This window comes from Octopus bimaculoides, chromosome 3, assembly GCF_046866305.1.
Source record: "Octopus bimaculoides isolate indiv1 chromosome 3, ASM4686630v1, whole genome shotgun sequence".
In the NCBI taxonomy this organism is placed as follows: domain Eukaryota; kingdom Metazoa; phylum Mollusca; class Cephalopoda; order Octopoda; family Octopodidae; genus Octopus; species Octopus bimaculoides.
The window spans coordinates 37,907,173-37,922,169 of NC_142930.1; positions in this window are offsets into that span (position 1 = coordinate 37,907,173).

A 14,997-nucleotide genomic window follows, 5' to 3' on the forward strand; every position below is an offset into this window, starting at 1 on the left:
GATGCCAAGGAACTGTAGGAAGTTAATATATCAAGATAATCTTATCTGATATTGCAGTCCTGAACGAACTATAGAAAAGAAAAGGACCGATGCTTTGCCAAACTTAATAAATTTTCTCTGACTATATATTATTAAAAAAATACACAGTCTGAAAATGTCTATGAATGTAACTTTACATATATTGGATTAGAAATATTCAACAATTTACACAAAGTGGCAAATGGTGTACGCATTCAAGAACGTCGGTTCAAAAATGTTCTATGTTTAGATTATAAGTATTTCAATAATATTAATACAATAACTTATTCGAGAAAGCTATAATTTGATATTCCACAGGACATAGGAAGCCAAACACTTCAGTGGTGCCCTCTCATTACTTCTGTTTAGAGAGAGGCCCAAGAAAATAGAAATATAGACTATAGTCGAGATTAGTACTTAAACAAAAGATTTTGGACATACAATGTACACATAAATGCTCAGACATATATACACATGCACATATATATGCGTATATGTATAGCTATGTGTGCGTATGCCATGGGAATCTTTCTTTCTCTCTCTCTCTCTCTCTCTCTCTCTTAATAATTTATATATATATATATATATATATATCGCTTTTCTAGCGGGTCAGATGTCCTTTTATGGGCATCTCTGATGTGTATTAAATGTACACTGCATTTTACATGAATAATATATAGTCTGTTGACTGATTTTTTTTTTCTCGCTATACCAATAGTAGTAAATTAAATTTCTTAATATTTTGCTACCCTAAGACTTATTAATTATGATAAAATGTATTTGGCTAATTTCGGAAAAAAATCAGTATTTTGTTTTTTGTATTTGCTGCTGATAAAGTATTCCACACATGCACGGTAATGTTTGAAAAATTAGACATATATGCACAAGTCATGTTCTCTCTGTACTGCCTCGTGCATACATGTCGATCTAGGCTATTCCGCTGATGATAGTTGGCCTTGCAAAATAATTTGTTTTGCTAAAATAACTTGAAACCTGGTTCGGAATATAGATGGTAAATGTTTTTATTTTTCATCCCTTTTCGAAAATATCCCTAATTTGTGGTGTAGAGCTTTGGCTGCTCATTTTAGCGGGTCAGATGTCCTTTTATGGGCATCTCTGATGTGTATTAAATGCACACTGTATTTTATATATATATATATATATATATATATATATATATATATATATATATATATATATATATATATGGTGGTTTTCTACTCCTTATGCACAGTTTGACCACCACCTGTACCTACACCTTAGACCCATCATGGCATCTGAGGTGGCTTTTAAAACCAATGTTCGGAAAAGACAACCACATAGATTGTACATCCGATTTGGACCAGCAAGAGCTGATGAAACTTTTCGAGAGTTTTATGATGATATAGTACAATCATTAAGGAAAATACTGATTGTCAGGGAGACTCTGTTTAAGCAGAAAAATAAATATAAAACTACCTGGATGCCTCCAATATCTAAGCACTGGCATCTCATATATTATAGTTTGATCAGAAAACGTGTTATAAAAGACGCTTCTAGCGCTCGGGCCATGATGTGAGCAGAGAGCTGCACTGACCATTGTCTAGGGCGTGGAAAATAGATTTTTCGATTATGCCTAAAAATCGACAGTCTGGTCCTAAACCACCCAAAAAGTTAAATGTTGCAAGCTTTAAATTATCAAGCAGCTTGCAAATATTCCACGATCCTATAGAAAGTATCAATCTTGACAAAACAATCTATGGGAAGTTTTCAAAACAAAAGTATTTCAGGCTGCAACTTCATCAGTAGGATTTAAATCACATAAGTCTAGTGACTGGTTCTCAGATAGATCAGCAGAAATTCATGATCTACTGCCAGAAAAACAAAACTTAGACAATACACTTCTTTCTCAGTCCTTGAACACCAACTCGAACGAGGCTTACAGTAAGCTGAACAGGGGAATGCAGACTACTCTAAGGAACATTAAACAGGAATGGTGGAATATATATACACACATATATATACACACACACACACACACATATATATATATATATATATATATATATATATATATATATATATATATATATATATATATATATATGTGTGTGTGTGTGTGTGTGTGTGTGTGTATTATTATTGTGATGATAAATCATTAAATAGCTTTCTTTTAGATCATACAATTTTGAAACAACGTCATCACCGTAGTGGTAACACACTATAAACCAATGACTAATATTTAATCAGCTAAGGTACTTTTCATTCATCTGGATAAACATCTTCCACATGACTCATAGTATGCAATGAATAAATCTTTTTCGGATCTTTTTTAAAACGGGGGCCACATTTTTCATTAATGTTTTACGTAGTGTTTTTGGTACCGAAAGACTTTCAAACTTCGTATACTTATCTATTTTGTGTTATAGAACAGAAAAATATTTTTGTATTCGAATTTATTTCATGTAAAAATTTGTCTTATTTCGATAATTTCAACCAATCACTGACAAGTATTCAGTTGTTTACATTTACTCCTTTGGCTGATTAAGCCATAGCTTCGTTTTATTTGCTTTTTTCATTTAAAATTTGCTTTTTACATTTTCTTTTATTTCTTCGTTTTATTTGCTTTATTCTTTTTAAATTTGCTGTTTTACCCTAACCCTAACCCTAACCCTAACCCTATCACCGATAGAATTGTTTCAGAATCGTTTGTTTATGTAGTCTGCACTTAATGTATATCGGCTGAATGGACGTCAGTGATTGGTTGAAATTACAGAAATACGACAACTTTAACATGGAATAACTTAGGGATTTCTTTTTTTTTAAGAAGACTAAGAGAAAAAGATGTTTTGTATGACACATTCTACCAGTGTTCCAAGTTTCAAAGTGTTTCGTTAATGAAAATGTGGCCCCCGTTTTAAAAAAAATCCCCTTTTTCTCATCTGTTCCATGCATACATACATATATGCATACATACATAATTACATACATATATACAGGCTCACATACATACTTACATATATAGATACACACGCAAATTAACAGATATTTATGCCTTCTTCGTCTTTCTTAGAACACAGTGATAACTGCATTAAATATAGATTTTCTAAAAGGTCGTTTAATCTTCCGATCTCAGTAAATTATAATAATGTAGTGATATCAATATATCAAGCATTTCATATAACAATTTCAGTCCTAGATATCTGGTTATGTTGCAAGATTTTTTGCATTGATTTTGGGCAGTAAGTCTTCCTGAGTTGAGAAAAAATACCGGCCCAAGTGAATAGCGTCTTGCCTTTCGAGGCAAAGAAGTGGTATACTGATTTTAACGTCACCGGCTTTAATGAAGCCATCAAGATATTTAGTCTCTTGAAGACAGTCCGTACTGTACACATCATTCGAATCATGACTTTCAATTAAGAATTACTTATGGGTCAAAATCCTTTCAACTCCATTTTCCATATTTGTAGCAGAAACCTCGTCAAGAAACATCGGCATATTGCTCTGAGAGAAAATCTTCCAAAAATACAGTGAACCACGTGTACTTAGTAGGAAGTTTTGACGTTTTTGCTAACAAATCATTCATGTTGAACAATGGATTTCTCATTGTGATTATTTGGATGGGTGTATTTCTAAAGCTTTTTAGATTGAATAGATGACATTATGTGGATAGCTTTGTTTCGTAATAATATTTTGAGTAACAATGCTTGATTCTACCCTTGCATTGTAGTTGTACATATAGAGACTTGCAGTGTAGTTGTACACATATAGGGATAGTAACAGTAGAAAAATTACTGTGGATTATTTCTGTCTATTCACAATCTAAGTGATATTTTGTATTTAAATTTTGCTTCATTGTTTAGTAATCACTGCTCAGCTTGTGTTGTTATTCACCGGAGTCTTTTGTGTACGTTGCTGTTTACTGATGTACACAGACAGAACAGAAGTAAATAGAAACCCCATAAAACATTTGTTATGCTTATTTTAATTGAAAATGTTTATTTTAATTATTTTTTAATACATGGACATTTTTATGCCACATGTTCTATATGTGACTGTTTAATCATTCCACTTACAAAAGAAGTCTTGGGACTGTCCCCATTTCAAAGAAGCCGTATTGTGGATCGACCTGAATGTGAAATTTGTCGCAGAAAATCTTTGGATCCCACTTTCTACAGTTAATAGAGCGATTGTGAAATTCAGCAAAGAGAGAGAGAGGAAACAATGGACATCATCTTGTTCAGGACACAAGGACCCTCTAACAGGACCCTTTGCTTTGCTAAGTGAAGCATGGAGGATAATCCTCGTTGCAATGCCTCTGACATAAAAGAAGAATTTGATATCAGTCCCAGAACAGCTGTTATATCTGGTGACTGGCTTGGCCATGGCAGTTTTTAATGCCATTCTTTTCCAACCAACCTTGGGTCTTTTAGCCGTGTGACGAGGAGCCCCACCTTCCATAAATGCAAAGGGCAACATTCACATTATATGAAACCTTTTGAATACTTCAGGGAAATAATGGATAGGACACTTCGTAAAAACAGCAAGAAAGCATCCTCAAAGCCAGAACTTTTGAGGTTACTGCAGGACATATGGCAAGAATTTCCCCAAGAGAATATCCGTCATCTGACCATTAGCATGCCTTATAGGATGCTTGCATTGAAAAATGCAAATGTCATTTCAACTAAATATTAAACATTCACATTATAATAATCAATAAATAATTTGAATGAATAATTTCAAATTGAAATAAATTTTAATGATTATAAGGGTGTCTATTTACTTCTGTCCTATCTGTGTATATTCATTACTCTCTCCATAATTTTATTTGCAGTTTCTGGAGAAAAGTCCCCTGACTATAGTACATTAAGCCCCTTCCAGACCAGTGAGATTGATACCGTTAACATCCCGTTTAAACTGTTGATGAAAAAGATTAAATTGCGGAGAAAAGACTGAAAATTGAGAACACACTGGGAATGGTGAGTTGGTAATATCCAGAGTGATTAGAGAAGGAGACACATATGGATTGGCACTGTATAAATGGAGGTGAAAGATGACTAGATAACTATGGAGAACAAAGGCCATTATAAAAGCGGTGTGTATGTGTTTGTGAGCGTGTATGTGGGTATGCGTGTGTGTGACCACGTAAAACAGAGAGCAGTGAAAGATCATGGTTATTATAATGTGTTAGTTGTACAAGACAGTGTTTTTGACGTGCCTTTGAGAAGACTGATATTATGACAACTTTTCACATCTGCTGTTAAAGTGCAATGTCAATATCGATATATACGTCGATTATTAAATCCAAGTTGGTAAGTGCCACGGAAAAAGATTGAGATATGTTGGATTCGCTCATTAAAACTTATAGAATTCTGTACAAATAATAATTTCAGCGAACTATAATAGTCTGAAATACATTGTTCTGTATTATCTAAACATAAGTGGTTGAAATTCAAACGAAAATTTCTATTAAAACCAAACAGAAATGTGGAAGAAATATCAGATAAGAATATTTGTAGAACGCCCACTTAAATCTCAACAATGCCATTATCACTCACAGGAACTACAGCAGGTAGTGCATACTCATAGGCACCAGGAATATGTTATGCATACATACCTACATACATACATGTATACATACATACATACAAAGATACATACATACATACATACATACATACATACACGCATATATATATATATATATATATATATATATATATATATATATATATATATATATATATTACACATTATATGAAGGAAATTATCTTTTAAATTTGTTTGCAATTGCTGTAGATTGTGGTACATATGGCGCAAGCAAAGATACCATTAAATCAGTCTCCCTTGCTGTTGATGGATTAAAATGAGATAACCAAATGCGATAATATGCACACATGTGAGTGTGCATGTGTGTTTGCATATTATCGTATTTGGTCATCACATTTTAATCCATCAACTGCGAGGGAGACTGATTTATCGGTATTTTTGCTTGAGTCATATGTACCACAATGTACAGCAATTGCAAACAAATTTACAAGATAATTTCCTTCATCTAATGCGGGATAACAGCTGTCGCATTTATCATGTCTTCTTAAGTGCTTTAAAATTGTATAGACTTTTCTAAACTGAAATTCGTTGCATGTAATGTAATAACTGGCAAAGCACAACTATAAACTTTGCAGAATTTTGCATATATCAATGTATGTATTATTCACTAAAAATTATCACGGTGGCATACTAGACATCAACGAAACTGCGAAAGTAAGTAAGAAATACGCTTGGAAAGGTTTGCTATCCGTGAATTTGGTTGTATACATTACATTATCATTATTATAATGATACACTATTATCATTATTATAATGATAGATTATTATTAGCATTAGGTATGAATAATTTGATAAAATGAGGTAAAAAGGCGTTACTATCAACGTTTTGGGCAAGTCTATGTCTGTAATACCAAACAATTGCACAAAATTGTTTCAAAAATATTCAAAACTCCGGAAAAATCCGGTAGAAATTGTTCATGGTTCAAAATGTTGCTTACTAAGAATAAAAGATTAACGAAGAAGTCGTTTTTACAATATAAAATCAATATAACATCTCACATAAGCATATACAAATATACATAAAAAAATACATTCATATATATGCAAACTATGTAGATGTATACGTGTACATATCAGGTTGAGTAAAAAGCAAGCAACATTTTGAACCATGAATAATTTGTACCGAAGTTTTGCAGATTTCTGAATTTTTTTGAAACATTTTTTGTGCAATTGCCTGATATTACCGATTTAGACTTGCCGGAATGCATCAATAAATTAACATTGATTTTTTTTCACTGTTGTTACAATCATCTGAAATGGAACTGTGAAAGCGCGATATTCGAGCAATTTTGCTATTCAACTTCAAAAAAGGACGCAAAGTAGTAATACTGCTGTTAATATCAACGAAACGTTTGGTGTGGAAATGACCAGTGAGTGGTCAGCTCGAACATGGTTTAAACGATTTCGTAGTGGAAACCTGAGCTTTGAAGATCTTTCATCAATGACGGTCAATTAAAGACCGTAATCGAGAAAGATCCGCAGAAGACCATTCGAGAACTAATAAAATACCTTCAGGTTAACCAGAAAACTGCCTGCAACGATTTGAATGCGATCGGAAAAAACAAAAATGCTCGAGAAATAGGTACCAGACGATTTGAATGAAAATCAAAAAATGCGCAGATATGAAATTTGATAGTTTCCTCTTCTCCGTAACCAAACCGATCCATTTCTCAACCGAATTGCAACTTGCGATGAAAGGGAATTCTGTACAATAAAAAAAGAAAACGTTCTTCGCTGTGGTTTGATCAAAGTTAAGCACCATAGACCTTCCCAAGATCTTTGAGAAGAATGATATAGTGACTGTTTGATGGTGTACTGCTGGACTCATTCACTATAAATGTTTAAAACCCGGAAACATATTGCCATGAAATTACCAAAATGAACGACAATCTGCTACTCCTCCGTCCCAGACTAGTCAATGCAAGAGGGCCAATCCTTATTCATGACAATGCTCCACCACATGTTTCCCTAAGGATGCTCCAGAAGTTGAGGGAACTTGGCAACGAAGTTCTTCCCCACGCAGCATATTCCCCAGACCTTTCTCCTAGCGGGTACCACTTTTTAAAAGCACCTTGATTGTTTCCTGCAAGAGAATGAATTCAAAAATCAAACCGATGCTGAAAGTGCGTTCAAAGAGTTCTTCAACTCCAGAACTCCAGATTTTCATGTTACCAGAATAAACAAACTTGTAACTCGTTAGCAAAAATGTATTGATTGTAATGGTACTTACTTTGATGAATTAAATTTCCGCATTGTTGAAATATATTGTGATGAATTTCATGTTTCAAAACGTTATTTACTTTTTACTCAGCCTGATATATATATATGTGTATGTGTGTGTGTATGTGCACGCGCATAGGTGCGTGTGTGTGTGCATACATACATACATAAATGTATATGTAAATATATAAAAACAAAAAGATAAAGAGACCAAAGGTAAGGTTGAAGAAGTATTTTATGGATAGAGTCTAAAATACATAAATACATAAATGTAAATATAAATACACACACACACACACACACACACACACACACACACACACATACACACGCATATATATATATATATAGATATACGCACGTTAGAACAAAAATTTATATCTTCAACATAGAATTACCCAAGGTTTCGAATCGATAAATCCAAAGTTTTGTGGACTGCTCCGCACACTCTACATCTATATGATCATGTATGGAAAAATGGTCAAGTTAAAATAATAGATAGAGAACACCATTGGAAAATACGAAAACAAAAATAAAAGCAGCACATATATTAGGACATATCAAACTCCTAAGCAGAGTGAATGCTGATGCGAGTAGCATATGGGAACCTGTATTAAGGAAGGATAGGAAAATATTTATAAGCCCTAAAATTCACTCCATAATTGCCCACGGGCATATGGCGTATTGGTCAAGAACGTGGGCTACTAACCCCAAGATTCCGAGTTCGACTCCACGCAGGGACCTGAATAATAATAACAATAATAATAATGTTAATAATAACAACAACAACAACATAGAGAAATACCTTAGGAATGAGAACCCAGGCTCGAAATTTCCCCAAGACACCTGATGAAGGCTGGAGGATATAACAGCTGAAACGTTGTGTGAACAACAAACAACACGAGGACAAATATTCGTCAAATGTAAATAATATTTATGGCAGACAGTTATGAGAAGTATTATTTTATGAGAGAGTGAGTTCAATACGTATTTCAGTTACGAACGTTATGAAGCAAATGATATGGTTAAATTACTTGACAGAGTTATAATATTGAGAGAATAGTTTTTTTTCCCAAAATGTATATTCTGGAAATTACTTTTGGAAATACTTATAATATTTACAGAAAGGTATTTTTCAAAATGTTTATTTTGGAAATTACTTTCGGAAATTTTATATTTAGAGAAATATTTTTTCCAAAATGTTAGAATTAAGAAGAAAACCAAGAATGAAGAATAGTAGAAGAATCATTGAATAGTGAGAGAGGGGGAAAGTATGATGAATAGTAGAAGTGTCATTGAAAAGTGAGAGAGGGTCTCGGAGGAGTAAAGTTGAAAATGTGTGACACACTGACAGTCTGGCATTCGCTTTCGCATTTATTATTATAGATAATGGGTCATCCCATAAATAAAGCGGATATTTTTATACTTTTGTATTTTCAAAATTAAGATAAACAAAGTTCTTTTTAATCTAAATTATACTCTCCTTCATTTTCTATAATGCTCTTCCATCTATTTGGTAGACTTCAAGGCTCGCCTTCTAAAATTCACTTGTCCGTGACGAAAAATACTCCTCCAGCACAGCTGTGACCTCGGCTATCTTTTCCGTCCAAATAATTTTGAAGACTGCACAATAAATGATTATTAGACGGGCTGTGTCCGGTGAATGTGGTGGGTGGGGTATCGTTTCTCATGTAAACTGCGTCTGCCTTTGGAATTTCGTCCTCGCTGTATGTGGCCGAGCATTATCTTGAAGGAAGAACAACTTTCCTCTTGAAACCAAAGATGGCCGTTTTTCTTCTAGTGCCCAAGCTGGTCACAGGAGATCTCCTTTGTTAACGTTTCGTATGGGTTTAAAAGTTCAAAGTGGACGAAACATTTCATATTCCATCAAACAGATAAGAGCACCCAACGTGAGTGAAGACCTTTAGCCTTGGGTGCCGTTGTTTCTCCTTTCCGTACCCACTCTCTTCGATGCTTGACGTTTTTATAGAGAACCTATTTCTCGTAACCAGTAGCCATTTGGTCCAAAAAAGGTTCATTCGTTTTCTTGAGACGTGACAGCAAAGAAGAGCATACATTCAATCTCTGCGTGCGATTGGACTGGAAACGTTTGTGAGGAACCGTTTGAACCAATTTGCTGACTTTTCCGATGGAATGCAGGTGTCAATGAATAGTTGAATGACTAAATCGAAGCTCCTCTGCTAGTTCCTCAGCAGTTACGATGAGATTTTTTCCACCAGGGTTTACTGGACGTCCACGTCAACATCTGCAAATCTTCCAGGACTAGGATCGTCTTGTAGGCTGTAGTTTCCGGCACGGGATTTCTGGAATTTCAGGAACGACCGTTGACACTGAGTTACGCTTATTGTCCGATCCTCATGTAATGCATTTCTGTTGTGTTGTTCCTTTATTGAACTCATGAAGCAAAATACGCTGAATATGCTCATTGTCACGTCCATTATAGCTTTGAAAAAATAACTGCTAAAATCGAACAACATTCTTCAAAACTTGCACTAAAAATAAGTTAAAGGTAAAATTACTACCTGATTTATAGCAAGTTAATGCCGGCAGTATTTAAGAAGACAAATAACGCAAGCTGTTAAACACAATTCATACAATTCAAAGGATCTTTCCAAAGGATTGTATTTGAGGATAAATGAATTAATATATAATTGAACAAATAGTCCTTAACTAAGAAACATTCTCTCTAAATATTATCACAGTAACAAATACCTTTTGCAAAAAAATATGCACACATCCACAAATCTATAAATACATACATGCAAACACACACACATACACACACACACACACACACACACACACACACACACACACACACGCACACACACACACACACACACACATATATATATATATATATATATATATATATATAATACAGATTGGGACAAGAACGCAAAAGATCCAGACAGCTAGGTTGTACAAGAAAGGAACAAAACATTCAGACAGACGATGCAAAGAAAACACGGACAGTCGAGATCCAGATTACCTGTGCAATTTCAGCTGGTTATTTTTGACATTGCTCCCTGTGCCTGTGAAATCTTGTATACCGGTTGTAAGACCTTATTTCCATATACGCCAGCTTACTTTTATTCGTCCAGTCGAAAGACATCTGTCGTTATGCCCGGTGTTATTCTTACTGTATTTGTGTAACATTGTTTGTGTTTTTTCCGTCCTTGTTTTTGTATACATTCGCTGCTTTCTTCCAAGGAATGTAATGCTCTTAGCTTAGTTTTTCCTTGGGGATGGCCAGATTGGAGCAATATCGAGAATAATCAGCTGAAATGCAAAGATAATCTGGATCTCGACTGAAGAGAGAAAACTCCGAATGATATGTCCGTGTTTTCTTTGTATCGGCTATCTAAATGTTTTGTCCCTTTCTTGTATCACCTAACTGTCTTGATGTTTTGCGTTCTTGTCCCATTCTGTATTATATATATTTATATTTATATATATATATATATATCAAGGGAGAATTCACACAAAAAACAAAACAACGGACGAAGACAGGCGGTGCTGAAAACAAATAGATGTATTAGTATTACGCTCTGGAATTGAACAAGTCTTTAACGTTTCGAGCCTACGTTCTTCTACAGAAAGGAACACGGAAAGAAACAAGGAGAGAAAAAAATGTGTGTAGTGGTCAGCGTTCTATCATGGCGAATGCCGCACTGAAGTGTCACACAGGACAGTTAAGAAGAAGGGGAGATAACAAAGTCGTAGTGATCCCAAAACGAAGGTGCGTGTGTGTGAGAGATTGCTGATGATCTTAATATATGCGTGTGTGTATATAGGTGTGAAGGTGTAAATATGTGGGGATGGGAAATGGTCAGTGCTGGTGTGTGCATGGTGGTGTGTTGTGATAAGACGTGTTGTGTGGTATGATGTGATGGTGTTGAGAGGCGGGGGAGACGAGAGTGGGGAAAACACGGGTGGCGTGTGAGTTAGGATGGGGCTGTGGGTACAGGTGGGCTATGCGGGTACGCAGAGGTTGCCGTAGGTGGGGTATGTGGGTAGATAGAGGGTGGGATAGAGGTGGGGCATGTAGGAGAGGGTGTTGGGGAATGGGTGTAAGGGATGGGGTGTAAGGGATGGGAAGAAATGGGAAGGTGTGGTAGGAGTATGTAAGGGTGTAGTGGGCTTATGAGGGAGGGTTAAAGATGAAAGGGGAAGAAGATTGAAAGAGAATAGGGATAAAGAGAAGTAGGAGTGAAGAGAAGTAGGAGTGAAGAGAAGTAAAGAGAAGTAAGAGTCGGAGCAAGAGAGGAGACGTAGATGGGAGGGGAAAGTGGGAGAGAGACAGAGAAGCGAGGGAAGCAAAGGAGGAGGTTAGAGGAAGCGGGGAGGGGAGGAGAGTTGAGCCCATATATATATATATTTTTTTTCTCCGTGTTTTTCTCCTTGTCTCCGTATTCTTTCTGTTGAAGAGCGTAGCTCGAAACGTCAAAGACTTTCCGTATTCCCGAGCGTCATACTAATATATCCTTTTGTTATTTACACCACCTGTCCTCGTCTGTTGTTATTATTTGTATATTCTCCCATATATATATATTTACACGCAAACACTGACACAAAGACACATACATATATATATTGATATACGACGAGCTTCTTCCAGTTTCCACCTAACAAATCCGCTCACAGTGCTCTAGTCGGCTTTATGCAATAGTAAAAGACACCTGCCCAAGATGCCAAGATGCTGCGCAGCGGAAGTGAACCCGGAACCATGTGGTTAGAAAGCAATCATCTTTCCACACATCCACACTTATATACACTTTCGTCACTAAATTTATGTCTAAAATTATATTGCTTAGCATGGTAACTTATGCCAGACAACAGATTCATTGTAATTAGTTTTGACAAATCTGCTTATATTGAAATGTTATTTGCCGGATCTTGGCAGAATATGCCATATATTTATACATTTACAAATTGGCAGGATCACGAGAGATTGAGATAAAATATCGTGTATCAGACATTTTAACTCCTTGCTCTCTGAGTTCAAATGCCATCGAAGTTTGTTTGTCTTACATTTTTTCTGGGTTAGTAAATAATGTACCATTAAAAATTAAAATGCAAATCTTCTCAAGATCCATGAATATTGGTATAAGGCAATGTTGTACATTAAAGTGGGAGGGGGATTGATTGATTTTTATTTTGTTATTTTTAAAATTAATGGAAAATTTATTTCGGATTTACTCTTGGTGTGATTTGAACTTAAGAGGTAAATGTTCATAAGAAAATGCATTAGACATATTTTCGTTTGTCTGATGATTACGTAAATCCACCAAATTCCATAGAAATAAGCATTTTAGCAAAAACTTGAGAATTTAGTTCAACAATCGTTTCGCTTAGTAATGGAACTGCTTCAAACCAATCTGCCACAAACACAAGATATACATTGTCACATTTTATTAGATGACAAAGAACACATATTACCGAACTATGTTATTTTCTTTCTGAGAGGTAAATACCTAGATAATATCATTTTTTTATCATTCTTGACATATCAATAAATAACATAGATATTGAAGTACTTAGCTGTAGAGAACCTACTAAGAGCGTTCTGCAGTCTGTACAAAACTATTGGCATATACTGTCTCAAAATCATAACGAACGTCGTTGTATTATACAGATATGTTTGAATACGAGGCTGAGTGAGCCTTTTAGAGAATTTTCTGTGTCAAGATGCATTGCAAATAAAAAAAAAACAGCCAGTTGGGATAAATATGTGCTGAGAAATGTTTAATATTAGAAGTTCGTAGGTATGCAATGCATTAAATTGTTGCATTGCTCTTAAGATTTAAACAGATTTTGGTTGAATATCAACAGGGAAAACGATCTTACACACTGACTGTCTACTGACTGTCTACTGTTGCTTTAGTGGTTATTCTAAATCCTAGATATGGCGTCCCAAATTCTCCCACTCTATTTGTTAAACAAGAAATAGCATGATGGCCATGGCTGAATTCCTTTCACAAAACATTTGCGCGACATTACTTGCCTGAGACGAAATAACAATAACAACTATAGATATATATGAGTTTATAACAAAATTACCATTTGATTGCTTTAACTTGTAAAATACAAGTTAATTTCCACTTACATCGAATAAGAGAACCTCTACAATATAGCGGCCAAACGTTTCTTAAATAAACACCCATCCTTTTAAATCATGCATATTAGTTCCACCCTAAATGGATGTGATGGTCATAACTGTTATGAGTTTATTTCATATGGATTGACTTTGGGCCAAAATTAACAGATATGTTCGCAGATTAAAAATCAAAGAAACAAACACCATAAAAATTATATGGAAAATCATAGACACGATAGAAAACTTCAAGGATGATTCTTTCGAATCAGGTTTCCTATAACTGTCATCCAAATCTGAACGTTGTGGTGAAATGAAAGGAAAACGTTAGTTCAGTTGGATGATACTTCTGATTCACTTTATTAATGCTTGTTGAAGGTGAGAGACTATGTATGTAGCCGAGACCACCCAATGATTCAACACATCAAATGAGGGTGTGGAGGTTTTCACGTAACAATTACAGTCGCTTATGTACTTTACAGCATGAATACCTCAAGTATGGTGCAGCTATCTTGATTACAATGTAAAAGGCGAGTGGAGATATGTATGCGTGTCCTTTGTCTTTTGACAGTGAGTGAGGTTTACTTTCAAAGATATTTTTCTGTTATAAGTTATCTTTCTGAATTTAAGCTAAGAAGTTTACTTCGTGTTAGTAAAACTTAATTTATATGTTTTCATAGAAATAAATAAATAAATAAATAAAATAAATAAATAAAAGAGAAAATGAAACACCAGCACCCGAGAAATTCATTATCAAGTACTAAATCTAGGGATTTTAATGTTAAAGCTTTATTATTAAGTCAAGAGTTTGGTGAAATTTGCATATAAAAATTGGTGTTGTATCAGAGATTATATTTAACGCGTAGTATCCCCTGTCAATACCACAGGAACAGGTCAAATAAAACAGGTGTGAGCTGTATTTCGAATCGCAAAGCGGCAACGCAAATGGGCAAAATGTGAAATATCCTAACAATAAATGAAAATGAAAATTCTCAATTTTATATGAATTTGTTCTCATAATTCAATCATTTTGTGGTTATTCAGGATTTAAT